Source organism: Scyliorhinus torazame, chromosome 3 (genome assembly GCF_047496885.1).
Source record: "Scyliorhinus torazame isolate Kashiwa2021f chromosome 3, sScyTor2.1, whole genome shotgun sequence".
Lineage (NCBI taxonomy): Eukaryota > Metazoa > Chordata > Chondrichthyes > Carcharhiniformes > Scyliorhinidae > Scyliorhinus > Scyliorhinus torazame.
In genome coordinates, this window is record NC_092709.1 from 68765115 (window position 1) to 68780444 (window position 15330).

The 15330-nt window shown below is 48.9% G+C and overlaps 1 protein-coding gene across 6 annotated transcripts in view; it reads right to left on the bottom strand.

The window, feature by feature from the left end:
- LOC140408507 (glutamate receptor 2) overlaps positions 1 to 15330 on the bottom strand; it is a 332477-nt gene that overhangs the window by 4716 nt on the left and 312431 nt on the right. The gene's annotated exons all lie outside the window — the stretch shown is intronic.

Here is a 15330-nt window from a genome sequence, read left to right on the forward strand (position 1 = left end):
AATCAACCCCGAAATGAGCTCCAACTTTCCACAAGGCCATGGGAAAGGACGGCTAAGACGTCTGCAGGTTCAGGTGGAATTTTCGTGGGAGAGCTGCTCAATCCAAGCAGGATCGCCACCACAACTTGCCGATATCAGAACCTGCTGGCTGCCAGCTACCGTCTGCTGGGAGGAGGAAAGGGAGCAAACGATAGGGAATGGGATGGCGAGAATGGGCTGGTTGTGGTCTGAATTGTTTTGGGATTTAACAAGGAATATGAATGTTCCTCTTACTTCGGAAAAACCTCTTAGAAATTCCCCAAGACTGGACATTGTCCCGAGCAGCCCCAACTCGGTTAAGGACTGTTGGTTAACTGGCTCAATGCTTCATACAACAAGGTAGAACATTTATTCAAAACATTTACTGCAGGAAGCTTGTTGAACAAGCACCTTCTAAACTGCTACACTTCTCTGTTTATCACTGAGGACATGGAGGTAGAATGGAGAGCTGCGAGCTCTTGTCACTTGGGATTGTTGAGAAAAAATATAATAATACATTGGGGAAGAAAAGGAGAAAGGTATCATAAAAATAAATTATAGAAACACCAGATTGCACAATGGGCGTGAGAGGGAGAGCAGCAAATCTAATCAGTCAGCCAGATGCACAGAATATAGTGAAAGGCATGGCTACAATCCTATACACAGAATGTGAGAGAAGTAGGATGGGTTCCTCAGGGTAGTGTGATGAAGGCAAGAAATTGGTATATGTATTGGGCATGATTCAGTGGACTTGAAACTACGTCCAGTTTTGGGCATGTTTGGCAGGGTGCTTGTCGGCGACTGCAGCACTGAGATTCACCCAGCTATTCACCGGACATTTGCCCTGTTTGGGGGGCATAGGGAGTTTCTCCTCGCCGAGGCCACACTTTAGCGGAGTTCACCAACAGGGAGATTTCTCACAGATCGTGGCGCCATTTTGACTGGCAGCCCCAATCTCTTTCAGGCCCCTCCCACCCCCGTTTTCTGGACCCCTCCTTCCTTTCAACCCTCCAACCTTCTATTAGCCCCTGGAACATCCATTCACCCCCCTCCAAGCACTGCCCAGGTTCCAGGTGCATGATAGGGTACTGCCCTGCCCTGTCCCCGACCGCCCAGGGGTCTCTAGTGGCCTGCCAGACCCCCCAAGGTGCCATTACATGCGGTCCATACTTGTGAAAACCAGAGCTAATTATCGCCCGATTGAAACCTCGCAGGTGCAGCCATTGCCTCTCGGGCTCTGGGTGAATGCAAATAGCTCATTTAAATATGAAGATCTGGATCAGACCCAGCAAGGACGATATTCACACTGCACTGGGCAGAGTGAGTCGGGTGACTTGCGATTGGCCCGATGGCCTACGCAGAGCCCAATTTGGGGTTCTCAGGGGATTCAGCCGTTGTCCCTGGCTCCACTCCAGATGCCATGTGGTTGTGGAATCGCACCCTTTATTACTGTTGCAGTAATGTTTTTAATGCTTGAATTCAGGCATAGATATCAGTTGCAGTAATAGTACTAAAGAAGCTAGGTTCAGGTTTCCAGACACTGGCTGCAGAAACTGCAATTAAGATGTTGTAAAAGTGAGATGATCATTCAGTCCAACCATGTATATTGTTTACCTCTACAGGGAAAATGGAATTTTTTGAATAGAAAAAAGGTTCCCTGGGGTTTAAATAATTGAGGGTTTATGGTTAGCCATAGTAGGATAGTCATAACCCAGTTATTGGGATAGAGATCACATAATTAATGGGAGGAGCCAGGTCTGTCGCAGACAGTTTTAGTTTTGAGTTTTGCTGAGAGCTTTGAAGCGAGCAGCAGCTTTTCCAAAATGCTGTCAGGTTAAGCTGTGATCTGCACAGACAAGAATCTGCAGGCTGTTTCCTGACACGATCTCTCTCTCTCATCAAGCAGTCTTTTCAGAAAATCTCTATCTAGAGGACCTGTGCATTCCTGTATTTGCTAACTTTATTTATAAATGTTTTTTGACCTGTGCTGGGCTTTGCTTAATTGGAGATAGAGAAAGTATCAATTAGAAGTTAAAGTGTTTCCTTTCATTGTTAAGAATTGATTAACTGTTAATTGTGAGTTTTTTCTGTGATGTTAATATGTTTAATCCTGTGTTAAGAATAAAGTTTGTTTTAATATAAAAGATATTCATTGATCAATGGAATCACTCCTGGAGCAAAATATCCTTTCCTTACAGTTTCAAAATTTAAAAATGTGTTTGGGGTTCTTGTCCCGTATCCTAGAAAATATTGGAGTCTGGTCCGGGATCTTAACAATAGTGACCTATGCCCAACCACTGGACAAGTCATATTAACAGTGTGGCTACCAGAGCAGGTTAAAAGCTCGGAAGCCAGCATAATTCACCTCCTGACTCCACCCACCCCCCCCCCCCCGGCCCCCAAGGTCTATCCACTACCAGGCACATGTGGAGGAGGCAATGGTGTAGTGGTATTGTTGCTGAAACTAGTAATCCAGAGATCCAGAGTCATTTTTGGGGGACCCAGGTTCGAAGCCCATCAGGGCAGTCAGTGATATTTGAATTCAACTTTAACAATCTGCAATTAAAAGTCTAAAGATACCATGAAACCATTGAAGATTGCCATTAAAAACCATCTGATTCACTAATATCATTTCGGGAAAGAAGTTTGTTGACCTTACCAGGCCTAGCCTACAGCAATGTGATTGAAATGCTGGCCCAGCCAGTGACCCCATATCCCATGAATGAATACATTTTTTTTTAAAGTCAGGAGTGTAATGGAATACTTTCCACTTGCCTGGATGAGTGCAGCTCCAACAACACTCAAGAAGCTCGACACCATCCGGACAAAGCAGCCCGTTTGATTGCTCCCCCTTCCACAAACATGCAATCCCTCCACCACCAATGAACAGTGACAGCCGTGTGTACTATCTACAAGATGTACTGCAGACATTCACCAAGATTCCTTAGACTACACCTTCCAAACCCACAACTTCTACCATCGAGAAGGACAAGATCAGCAGATACCTGGGAAACCCACCACCTGGAGGTTTCCCCTCAAGTCACTCACCATCCTAACTTGGAAATATATCACCGTTCTTTCACTGTCGCTGGGTCAAAATCCAGTAATTTGTTCCCTATCAGCACTGTGGGTGTACCTACACCTCGGGGACTGCAGTGGTTCAAGAAGGCAGCTCACCACCACCTTCTGAAGGGCAACTAGAGGTGGGCAATAAATGCTGGACTAGCCAGCGACACCCACATCCCATAAACATGAGTTTATAAAAAGAAAACTGCCGCAGCTGCTGGAAATCTGAAATAAAAAGAGAAAATAGTGGAAATGCTTAGCAAGCCAGCCAGCATCTTTGGCGAGAGAAACAGAGAATGTTTCAGGTCGCTGACCTGTTGAGAGTTCTGGGGAAAGGTGATCAATGTGAAACAATGGATAACATTTTAAATGGCAGGAGGTGGGGAGGGGTTGCGGTGGGGGTAATCAGGGCGGGGGTGGAATTGCCATTCAGAAAGGGGGAGCAGGGGTGTTAAAACCCTGGCAATCTGTGTTGGGTCAGAAACGTGACATCATCCGGCCCACTTATGGGTTCAAACCAGGTGAGTTTGCAGGGGAGCGGGAAACCCCTGTGGAACTGTTGCCAAAAATAATTTCAACTCCCCCAACCCCAATCAGCTGAGGCTATAACACAAATCCCTGGTTTGACAACTAGTACATGGGTTTCCAGACCTGGGTGGAACTCACCAATGTTAACAAGGTGAGAGTACACAAGGGAGTCGTGCTTCAGTGAACCTGACTGGATGACAATCCTTGAAAGAGTGAATTGAAAAACTTCCAGCCCGTATCTGCAAATGGCTTAGGAACACAGAACGGTTACAGCACAGAAGGAGGCCAATCGGCCCATTGAATCCATGCCAGCTTTCTACAAGAGCAGTTTAGCTAGAACCATTCCCTTGCCCTTTCCTTGTAGCTCATATTCTTTTTTCCATCAAGGGGCTTATCCAGCTCCCCCATGAAAGCTGTGATTGAATCTGCGTCTAGCACATTCACAGGCAGTGCATTCCAGTCTGAAACCACGTGAAATACTTTTCTCCCCTATCTCCTTTGGTTCTTTTGCTACTCATCTGATATCAATATCTTCTGGTTCTTGAGCCTTTGAAACGAGAACCGTTACTCTCTATTTAATGGACCCATTGTAATTTTGAACACCTCTATCAAATCTCCTCTCAACCTTCCAGAAGAAGAACAACCTCTGGTTCTTCATCCTCACCTCTTGTCCCCTACTCATGAATCTTTAAAGCCTTCAAAGCCTTGAATACTGTACCCCAGTTGATGCCAAACCAGTGTTTTGTAAAGGCGCATCATAACTTCACACTTGTCTGCATTAAATTTCATCTGCCACACGACTGCCCATTCCTCCAGCCTGTCTATGTCCTCATGCAATCCACCGTGATCCTTCTCACAGTTCCCAATACTAATACATTTTAAACAAAAAGAGAAAATGCTGGAAATATTCAGCAGGTTTCGCCGCATCTGTAGAGAGAGAAACAACATTTAACGGTCAGGATTTTACATTCGCAAACTCAGAGAGCTGCCAACCTGTGCATGTGTAAAATTCAGTACTAATGATGTTGGGTTGCAAACCTGAAGTCAACGCACAGATTTGCCATAATACAGCAAGCGGGTGGACATTCACAGGCGTGTTAACAAACCAATCGATCCGAATAATACCCTGCCCAAGCCATAACATTTTTAGCTTTGGGAGTCAGGCTTAAGTGGGGAGTCTTCTCCTTCACCAACTCAGGTGAAAAATGAGGAAGGAAGGGGAGTACATCATTTGGGGGTTGCCCTGTGCGCATTGGGGGTATCCGCTCAAGATAATACTTCATGCCTACCCACTGGGCCTCCAAAGCCTGTCCCACACCCCTTCACGTTCCTTCTGGAGGCTGTTTGATCCCCTGCCCAAATATCATGGACTTCCCTGAGCCTGGGACCTCCTCCGCGATCCATTGCTCTCTTCATCATGGGACTGCTTGCATTACCGACAATGCCCACTGCTGAGTTCGAGCACTGCTGGCATCAAGGGCAAGGCTTCCTCTCACCAATTCCTATTCTCTGTTTGTTCAGTCCACCAACAGTTCATTATAGCTGCAGGCCAGCCTTTTTTAAAGTCAGTTGCAAATTTGCAATGGGGGCAGCAAACCCTCCCTTAAAATTTACCCAAATGTTTCAGGTCGTGACCTTTCACCAGAAACCCCCCCTGAAAATCAGCATATTTGGCAGCATCTGTGGAGAGAGAAACAGAGTTTAATGTTTTCAAGTCATGACCTTTCAGCTCGTGACCATCTTCTGCTGAAAGGTCATGCATGACCGTAAACATTAACTCTCTCAAGACTGTGCCAAACCTGCTGAGTATTTTCTGGTTTTACTTTCATTACGTTTACTTGTTCCCAGAAGTTCAAAATAATTACACTTTTAGATTAAAAATGCTGGAACTTCATTGAATGTATTTCCTACAGCCCACCATCTGACTGGTAGAGTGATACATTGTTGATTGGCGCTCAACTGCAGTGCAGCAGTAAATGTGGAATCCTGGGTACACATTCTCATAAAAATGAGTTCCTAACTCTTGATGAATGACATTAAATATAAAATAATCTTCCTTCCAAAAAAATACCCATATCAAAATACGTGTTCCTACCATTAACGTTTTAAATATATTCGGCACAATCGAACCGAATTACAACAGAGTCCCGTGTTGAGCGCATTTAGTCGGGTGTTCCCAGCACTCGCAGCACCAAGAAAGACCACGCAATCAAACGGGACTCTGTTGCAATCCGGTGCCTCAGTGGAGATACTACTTCCGAAGACCGACTTAGTCCCGTTTCCTGCACTGAGGAGCTCTGCTCGCCAAAACTGCTCCGTGCAGGAGATCTGGATGTCACTATAAAATTGCGACGTTTCATGAGATCCCGTTAGATTCCGCGAGGCGTGGTGAACCGGGTCCCAGGGTCCAGGGTCCCAGGTTACTGCCTGTGCGGAGTCTGCATGTTCTCCCGTGTCTGCGTGGGTTTCCTCCGGGTGCTCCGGTTTCCTCCCACAAGTCCCAAAAGACGTGCTGCTAGGTAATTTGGACATTCTGAATTCTCCCTCTGTTGAATTCTCCACTGAGGCACCGGATTGCAACAGAGTCCCGTTTGATTGCGTGGTCTTTCTTGTACCCGAGTAGGCGCTGGAATGTGGCAACTAAGGGCTCTTCACAGTAACTTCATTGTAGTGTTAATGTAAGCCTACTTGTGACAATAAAGATTATAGAAAGATTATAAATGTATGCCTCCATATTCTAAGCTTCGCAGTCATCGCTCTCAGTGATGTCCTGACAATGTTGCTCCTGGTGTTTTAGGAGCCATGCTTGATGTTGGCCCAGATCTCCCAATCAGGATTAGAAACCTATTTCCAACCCTGATCAGACAATAAAGTAGGTACTTACCTTCCTCTGATTTTTCTGAGTGATCGTCCATTAGAAGGTCCTTCACAACTAACTCAGTGCAGCAAATCTCAAAGAATACAGTCCAGAGAATCTGCGCAGAAGCTAAATATCCCAAAGCTTCTTTGAAAAGTTATGGAGAGAAGGTAAGTGGCTAAAGGAGTAGGGTGGATAAGGGGCAGGGTGGGTAAGGGGTAGAGTGGCTGAGGTAAGTGGGTAATGGGTCAGACTGGCAGGTGGGTGAAGTGCCTAGGGTGGCTGGTGGAAGTATGTAGGGTGGCTGATGGAAGTGCGTAGGGTGGCTGGTGGGTGAAGTGGATAGATGGGTCAGAGGCAGTTGGGTTGAGTCAGGAGGGATTGACTGGTCAGCAGAAGTCAGGTCAGCGGCCAATGAGTTCAGGTTGGTGGGTAGTCGGGAGATTGGGGTGGGGTGGAGTGGAGAGTCAGATGGGGGGGCGGGTCAAGTTAAGTCACAGGGTGTCAGGTTGGGGCTAATCAGATCAGGTCAGGAGGTAATCGGGTGAATCAGGTGGGAGAGTCAGCGGGGGTAGTTGCGAGGTCAGTGTGAGCAAGGGCGGTGGAGGGAGGGGTGGGGGCAGGGTTCAGTTCTGTCGTTACCCAGGGATTAGATCACTTTTGTCCCCCCATCTGAGATTTCCTGGGTAAGTATTCAGGAAAGACAGAACTGTCCGAAGTGTCCAATTCTATCTCTTTTGGAGGTATTTTTGGAGAGTCCCAGAAAGCAGGGGAATTGCCCATCAGAATTTCAAACTTCTGAGACAATTCCCTTGGAATACAAACTGTGGGACTTCTGGGGGAGTCCTGTAGCATATCTTCAGGATATATCCAGTCTCTGACCATCCATGGACTGGAATATTTGGGCTGTAATATCACTTGTCGGTGACGTTGTTGCTGCTGCTGCTGATGTTGTCTCCCAATGCTGATGATCCTTTCTGCTTTCCTAGCAGGTGGAATACGGGCTTTCTTCCTTCTCATTTACTTACCAGTTTCAGTCTCGATGATGTATATGATCTTGGAGTCTCAGCTTTACCAATGTTCCAGGTTTACAGGATTGGATCGTGTACAAGGACAGTTTGTCCTTTCAACAATTCAGGCAGGGATTTGGCATGTTTGGTGAGGTGTTGGCCTCCTTCATCCTGTGCATCAGTGAGTTGTTGTCATACTTCCTCCTGGTCACTTGGAGGAGGTATTTTACTTGGCAGGGTTACCTTATACTTTCTTCATCTTTGAAGGTGATTTAATGTCAGCCTCAAGAGGTTTAGATTAAAGTGACAATCAGGCAATGTTTGGGTCTTCTCGTGTCTCTCGGCATTTCATGAGGTTCTTTTGACTATCAGGACATGTCTTTTCATAAACCTGTGTCTCCTTGGATAATGTAGTGAAGAGTTGATGAAGCTGAGCCCATATTGTTCAATAAATTTCTTAAAGTGTCTGGATATGAATTGTGTTTTATTGTCGCGTATTATTCTGTCAGGAATCCCTTGTTCAGTGAACAGAACTTGCCCTGTGAATTGTTGCAACTCTCAGATTTTTGAGACTTAATTTAAAAGGGAACTTTACATAGTGGTCTCTAGCTATGAGATAACATTCTTGATTATGTGTGACTAAATTGTCAGCCACATTATTCCATGGTGTGTTTCTATACTTCTGGATTACACTGCATGTCAACACCATTCTTTCACTATCATTATAGATGTCTATCCAGTACACAGCTCATCTGGTTCTAAGTTAAAGCTTCTTCATTCTCAGTGATTTTCATGTATCTTCTGGAGCAGTTCTTCGGACTAACTTTGGTTATGATTATTTTGGGTCCAGCTGGCAGAATTCCATTTTCTAGTGATGATGTCTATAGACTAGTGCTGGCGTATTGCTGTTGTGTTTGCTGTATCTTATGAGACCAACCCTGGATCACTTGCTGGGAGAGCATCTGTAACCTTTCATCTTTGCTGGTCTTACGTTTAACTTGACTCAGCTGTGGCTTCCGGTTGCGGTGATGCCTAGCTAGCCGCACGTTTCGGCGGCTCCAGCTCCGACGGACCTTCGGGCTCTTTTAAGAGCCCCAACGGGAAATTTTTGGGCGACGCAACCCGGTGTGGGGTGAGTGAGAAGGGAGTCCCCCCCCCCCAACAAAGGAGGAAAAAACCGCGGCGGCTGCAGCGCGAGGAATCGTCGACCAAAGAGACAGAAAGGGAGAAGCACAAGATGGCGGCGGAGAAAGCGCAGGCGACATGGGGGCCCGAGCAGGATGAATTTTTGAGACGGTGCGTGGAGCTACTAAAGAAGGAGGTGCTGACCCCGATGTTACAGGCAATTGAGGGGCTCAAGGAGACACAAAAGACCCAGGAGACAGAGCTCCGCGTGGTGGAGCAGAAGGTGACGGATAATGAGGACGAGATCCTGGGCCTGGCGGTCAAAACACAGACGCACGAGGCACTTCATAAAAAGTGTACTGAAAGGATCGAGGCCCTAGAAAACGGAGCGCGAAGGAAGAACCTTCGGATACTGGGTCTCCCTGAGGGTGTGGAAGGAGTGGACTGTGGAGCTTACGCAAGTACGATGCTGAGCTCACTGATGGGTGCTGAGGCCCCTACGGGCCCCTTGGAGGTGGAGTGGGCACATTGGATCCCGGCGAGAAGACCAAAAGCGGGAGAACCACCCAGGGCGATAATCGTGCGATTTCACCGCCTTAAGGATAGAGAAGAGGTCCTGAGATGGGCTAAAAAGGTGCGGAGTAGCAGATGCGAGAATGCAGTGGTACGGGTGTACCAGGGTTGGTGTGCGGAGGTGGCGAGAAGGAGGGCGAGCTTTAACCGAGCCAAGGAGGTGTTGCATAAAAAGGTGAAGTTCGGGATGCTGCAGCCGGCAAGACTATGGGTCACGTACCAGGAGAGACACCATTATTTTGAGACGGCGGAGGAAGCATGGACCTTTATTAAAGAGGAGAAATTGGATCGGAACTGAGGGACTGATGCTGCAGGAAATGTTATTGTTAATGTTATGGTTGATGTTAATAGAGAAGTAAATTGGGAAGGGGGGAGACATTGGGAAATGTGGGCGCCGGTGAGGGGGGAAAGACGGGACATAGATGGAGAATGAGGAAGGGGAGGGGGAGGGGAAAGGGAGCTGCGCCACAAGAGGCGGGTCAGGTAAAGGGATGTTCCCGCGCCAGAAAGAATAAGGCGGGAAGACAGGCGCAAGGCGGATGGGAGTTCCCCACACGGGGGGCGGGGTCGAGGAGTGAGCAGGAGTAGCCGGGGTCAGTTGAAGTCAGCTGACTTACGGAAGTAATATGGGGGGAGCAATCACACTAGAAAGAGATCTAGCGGGGGGGGGAGGAGGCAACTGGGTTGCTGCTGCGGAAATCCAAAAGGAAATGGCTAAAGAGTGGGTGGACGGGGATGGTATGTGACGCTGGGGGAGCGAGTGGGAGCGCGGAGGCGGGATATGGGACTGGCCTAGAGAAGGTAATGGCTAGTCGACACGGGAGGGGGGCAGGTAGCCCCCTAGTGAGGCTGATCACGTGGAACGTGAGAGGCCTGAACGGACCGATAAAAAGGGCCCGAGTGCTCTTGAAAGGACTAAGGGCAGACGTAGTTATGCTCCAAGAGACCACCTAAAGGTGGCGGACCAAGTTAGGTTAAGGAAAGGATGGGTGGGACAGGTATTCCACTCAGGACTAGACGCAAAGAACAGAGGGGTGGCCATATTGGTGGGGAAACGGGTAGCATTTGAAGCAAAGAACATCGTAGCAGATAGCGGAGGTAGATATGTAATGGTGAGTGGCAGGCTGGAGGGAATGGAGGTCGTGTTGGTTAATGTATATGCCCCGAACTGGGACGATGCGGGATTTATGAGACGGATGCTGGGGCGTATACCGGACCTGGAGGTAGGAAACTTGATTTTAGGAGGGGACTTTAATACTGTGCTGGACCCGGGGTTAGATAGATCCAGCACAAGGACCGGAAGAAGGCCGGCAGCGGCCAAGGTGCTTAAGGGGTTTATGGACCAAATGGGGGGAGTGGATCCATGGCGATTTCTTAGACCTAGGGCTAGGGAGTTCTCCTTCTTCTCCCATGTCCATAAAGTGTACTCCCGGATAGATTTTTTTGTTTTGGGAAGGTCGTTGATCTCTAGGGTGGAAGAAGCTGAGTACTCAGCCATAGCGGTTTCGGACCATGCCCCACACTGGGTGGACCTGGAATTAGGAGAGGAAAGGGAGCAGAGGGCACTCTGGCGATTAGATGTGGGATCGATGGCGGATGAGGGAGTGTGTGCAAGAGTGCGGGGGTGTATTGAGAGATACCTGGAGGTCAATGACGACGGCGAGGTCCCTGTGGGAGTGGTATGGGAAGCACTAAAAGCGGTGGTCAGAGGAGAGCTGATCTCCATTGGGGCCCACAAAAGGAAAACAGAGGCCAAGGAAAGGGAAAGATTACTGAGGGAGATTTTAAGGGTGGATAGGGAATTTGCAGAGACCCCGGAGGAGGGACTGTACAGGGAGAGGAGACGACTCCAGACGGAGTTTGACCTTCTGACCACCAGAAAGGCGGAGGTGCTGTGGAGGAAGGCACAGGGGAGGAGGTATGAATATGGGGAAAAGGCTAGTCGCCTGCTGGCTCATCAATTGCGAAAGAGGACAGCAGCGAGGGAGATAGGAGGAATTAGAGACGAAAAGGGAGACACGGTGCGAAGAGCAGGAAAGATAAATGAGGTGTTCAAGACCTTTTATGAGGGACTGTATAGGTCTCAACCCCCAGAGGGAGAGGAGGGGATGCGGCAGTTCCTGGATCAATTGAGGTTCCCGAGGGTGGTAGGCCTGGGGGCACCGATTGGGGTGGACGAGGTTATTAAGGGACTGGGGAGCATGCAAGCAGGGAAGGCTCCGGGACCAGACGGGTTCCCGGTGGAATTTTACAGAAAATATGTGGACTTGTTGGCCTCGTTGATGGTGAGGACGTTCAATGAGGCCAGGGAAGGAGGGACTTTACCCCCGACAATGTCGGAGGCGACGATATCGCTAATTTTGAAGAGGGAGAAAGATCCGATGCAGTGCGGGTCCTATAGACCTATTTCATTATTGAATGTGGACGCCAAATTGCTGGCAAAGGTACTGGCATCGAGGATAGAGGACTGTGTCCCGGGGGTGGTGCACGAAGACCAGACAGGGTTCGTAAAAGGGAGACAACTGAATGTGAACGTGCGACGACTATTAGGGGTGATGATGATGCCCCCAGTGGAGGGGAGGCAGAGATAGTGGCGGCAATGGATGCAGAGAAGGCATTTGATAGGGTGGAGTGGGAGTATTTATGGGAAGTGTTAAGGAGGTTTGGGTTCGGGAACGGGTTTATTAGCTGGGTCAAACTTCTTTATGGGGCCCCAATGGCAAGTGTAGTTACGGGTCGACAAAGATCGGAGTATTTCCGACTATATAGGGGAACACGACAGGGATGCCCGCTGTCTCCATTGTTGTTCGCGTTGGCAATTGAACCTCTGGCCATGGCGTTGAGAGACTCCAGGAAATGGAGAGGGGTGATTAGAGGGGGAGAGGAACACTGAGTCTCGCTATACGCAGATGACCTATTGTTATACGTGTCGGACCCAGCGGGGGGGATGATAGAGGTTATGCGAATGTTGAGGGAGTTCGGGGATTTCTCGGGGTATAGGCTAAACATGGGGAAGAGTGAATTATTTGTGATACATCCAGGGGACCAGAGTAGAGAGATAGAAGGCCTGCCTCTAAGGAAAGTGGAAAGAAACTTCCGATACCTGGGGATTCAGATCGCTAGGAGCTGGGGAACCTTGCACAGACTTAATCTGACACGGCTGGTAGAACAAATGGAGGAGGACTTCAAGAGGTGGGACATACAGCCTCTGTCGCTGGCGGGCAGGGTGCAGGCAATTAAGATGATGGTCCTCCCGAGGTTCTTATTTGTATTTCAATGTCTCCCTATACTAATCACTAAGACCTTTTTCAATAAAATAGACAGGAGCATCACGAGCTTTGTGTGGGCAGGGAAAGTTCCGAGAGTAAGGAGGGGGTTCCTTCAGCGTAGCAGGGACAGAGGAGGATTGGCACTACCGAACTTGGGCGATTACTATTGGGCCGCCAATGTGGCAATGATACGTAAATGGATGATGGAGGGTGAGGGAGCGGCGTGGAAAAGACTGGAGAGAAAGTCCTGTAAAGGGACGAGTTTAGAGGCGCTGGTGACGGCGCCGCTACCGTTCTCGCCAAAAAAGATTACCACGAACCCGGTGGTGGCGGCAACATTGAATATCTGGGGACAGTGGAGGAGACAGAGAGGGGTGCGGGGAGCCCTGGTGGGGTCCCCAATTAGGAACAACCATAGGTTCGCCCCAGGAAGAATGGATGGAGGATTTCAGAGCTGGCACCAGTTGGGAAATAGGAGGGTGGGAGATTTATTTATAGATGGGACTTTTGCGAGCTTGGGGGCATTGGAGGAAAAGTATAAGTTGCCCCGGGGAAACTTCCTGAGATATATGCAGGTGAGGGCGTTTACTAGACAACAGGTGAGGGAATTTCCGCTGCTCCCGACACAGGGGACTCAGGACAGAGTGCTTTCAGGGGTGTGGGTCGGAGAGGGCAAGGTGTCAGAGATATACCGAGAGATGAGGGAAGAGGGGGAGGAGTCGGTGGGCGAACTAAAAGGAAAGTGGGAAGAGGAGCTAGGGGAGGAGATTGAGGAAAGTATGTGGGCTGATGCCCTAAGCAGGGTAAATTCCTCTTCTTCGTGCGCCAGGCTTAGCCTGATTCAATTCAAGGTGCTACATAGAGCACACATAACGGGAGCAAGATTGAGCAGGTTCTTTGGAGTGGAGGACAAATGTGGGAGGTGCGGCGGAAGCCCGGCAAACCACGCACATATGTTTTGGGCGTGCCCGGCACTGGAGGGGTATTGGAAGGGAGTGACGGGAGTGATTTTGAAGGTGGTGAAGGCCCGGGTCAAACCAGGTTGGGGGCTAGCTCTATTTGGAGTTGCGGATGAGCCGGGAGTGCAGGAGGCGAGAGAGGCTGACGTTGTGGTCTTTGCGTCCCTAGTAGCCCGGCGTAGGATCCTACTCATGTGGAAGGAGGCGAAACCCCCCGGACTGGAGGCCTGGGTAAACGATATGGCGGGGTTCATTAAACTGGAGCAGATAAAGTTTGCCCTGAGAGGATCGGCTCAAGGGTTCACCAGGCGGTGGCAGCCATTCCTCGACTACCTAGGGGAACGTTAGAGGGAAGACAGATGACCAGCAGCAGCAACCCAGGGGGAGGGGGGGGGAGGGGGGAGGGGGGGGTTTAGTTTAGTTTATGTCAAATGATTATGGGGATTAATTACTTGCGTATTGTTAAAAAAAATTTACTGTTACGTTTGCTTCGTAAGAGGGAAAAAATTGTTGTTTGGAAAAAAATTTCAATAAAATATATTTAAAAAAAACTTGACTCAGCTGTGGTGGTGTTACTTTCTCAAGGTGATGGATCTTGACACCTCTTCATCTTAGGCAGTCCCTCAGAGTCAAGGATGACTTGCTTCCAACAGTAAAAATGAGTTCTCAGGTAACTGAGGGGTCCAGTGCGTGACTGACCGTCACTGCACAGATGGGACAGACGGCGGTTGGAGGAGCGGGTGGGTGAGGTGCCCGGGGTGCCATGTGCTCCTTTTGCTGTCGATGTTTGGCTTCAGTTTGCTTTCGGGGTGATCAACTCCATCCTGGATGTTTTACTCCACTTTGGGTGGTCTTGGGCCAGGGGTTCCCAGGTCTTTTGGGCATTTTTTCAAGGAGGCTTTGAGGGTGTCCTTGAAGTGTTTCCTCGGCCCTCCAGGGGCTCACTTACCTTTTTGAAGCTCCAATTAGAGTGCTTGTTTTGGGAGTCTTGTGTTAGGCACGCGAACCATGTGGCTCCCCCGTTGAATCTGACTTACAGTGGGCAATGCTGAGGATCCTGGCCTGAGTGAGGACACTGACATTGCTGCGCCAATCCTGCAAATGGATTTGAGGATCTTGCAGAGGCAGCACTGGTGGTACTTCTCCAGGTTTATGAGGTGCCTGCTGTACATATTCCACAACTCTGAGCCATACAGGAGGGGAGGTATCACTACTGATCTCTCGACTGTGGGCTGTGTGTCAGGTTTGAGATCCTGGTTTTCAAACATTCTCTTCCTCGGGGGAAATCAAAGGCTACGTTGGCACACTGAAGGTGATCCTTATTGTCCAAGGCCTCGTCATGGATTTTGAAGATCGGGATACAGTGTTGTGTGACGGGGCTGGATAGTAGAGGACCTTTGTCTTACGAATGTTTAGAGTATGGTTCTCATATGTCTCGGTGAAGGTGTTGGCAGTGGCTTGGAGCTCAGCCTCCGAGTGTGCTGCAGACGCAAGCATCGTCTACATAATATAGTTCAATGCCAGAGGATGGGGCGACCTTGGATCTGGCCTGCAGGCAGCAGAGGTTGAACAGGTTCCCATTTGTCCTGTAGTTTAGCTCCACTCCAGTGGTGAGTTTGCCGAGGATGAGATGGAGCATTGTTGCATGGAGGATCAACAAGAGCGTCAGTGTGATGAGACAGCATGACTTGATCCTCGTCCGAACATGAGTTGGGCCTGTGGTGGATCCATTGGTCAGAGACTCCAAAATCCCTCGCAATTGACAGCATCGAAGACTATTGTGAGGTCCAAGAAGGCCACTTACAAGGGTTGATGCTGTTCTCTGTATTTCTCTTGTGGTTCCCTTGCAGTGAAGATTACATGTCTGTTGTGTACCTTAATGGGCGGAATCCACATTGCGACTCTGGGAGGAGCTCTTCAGCTAC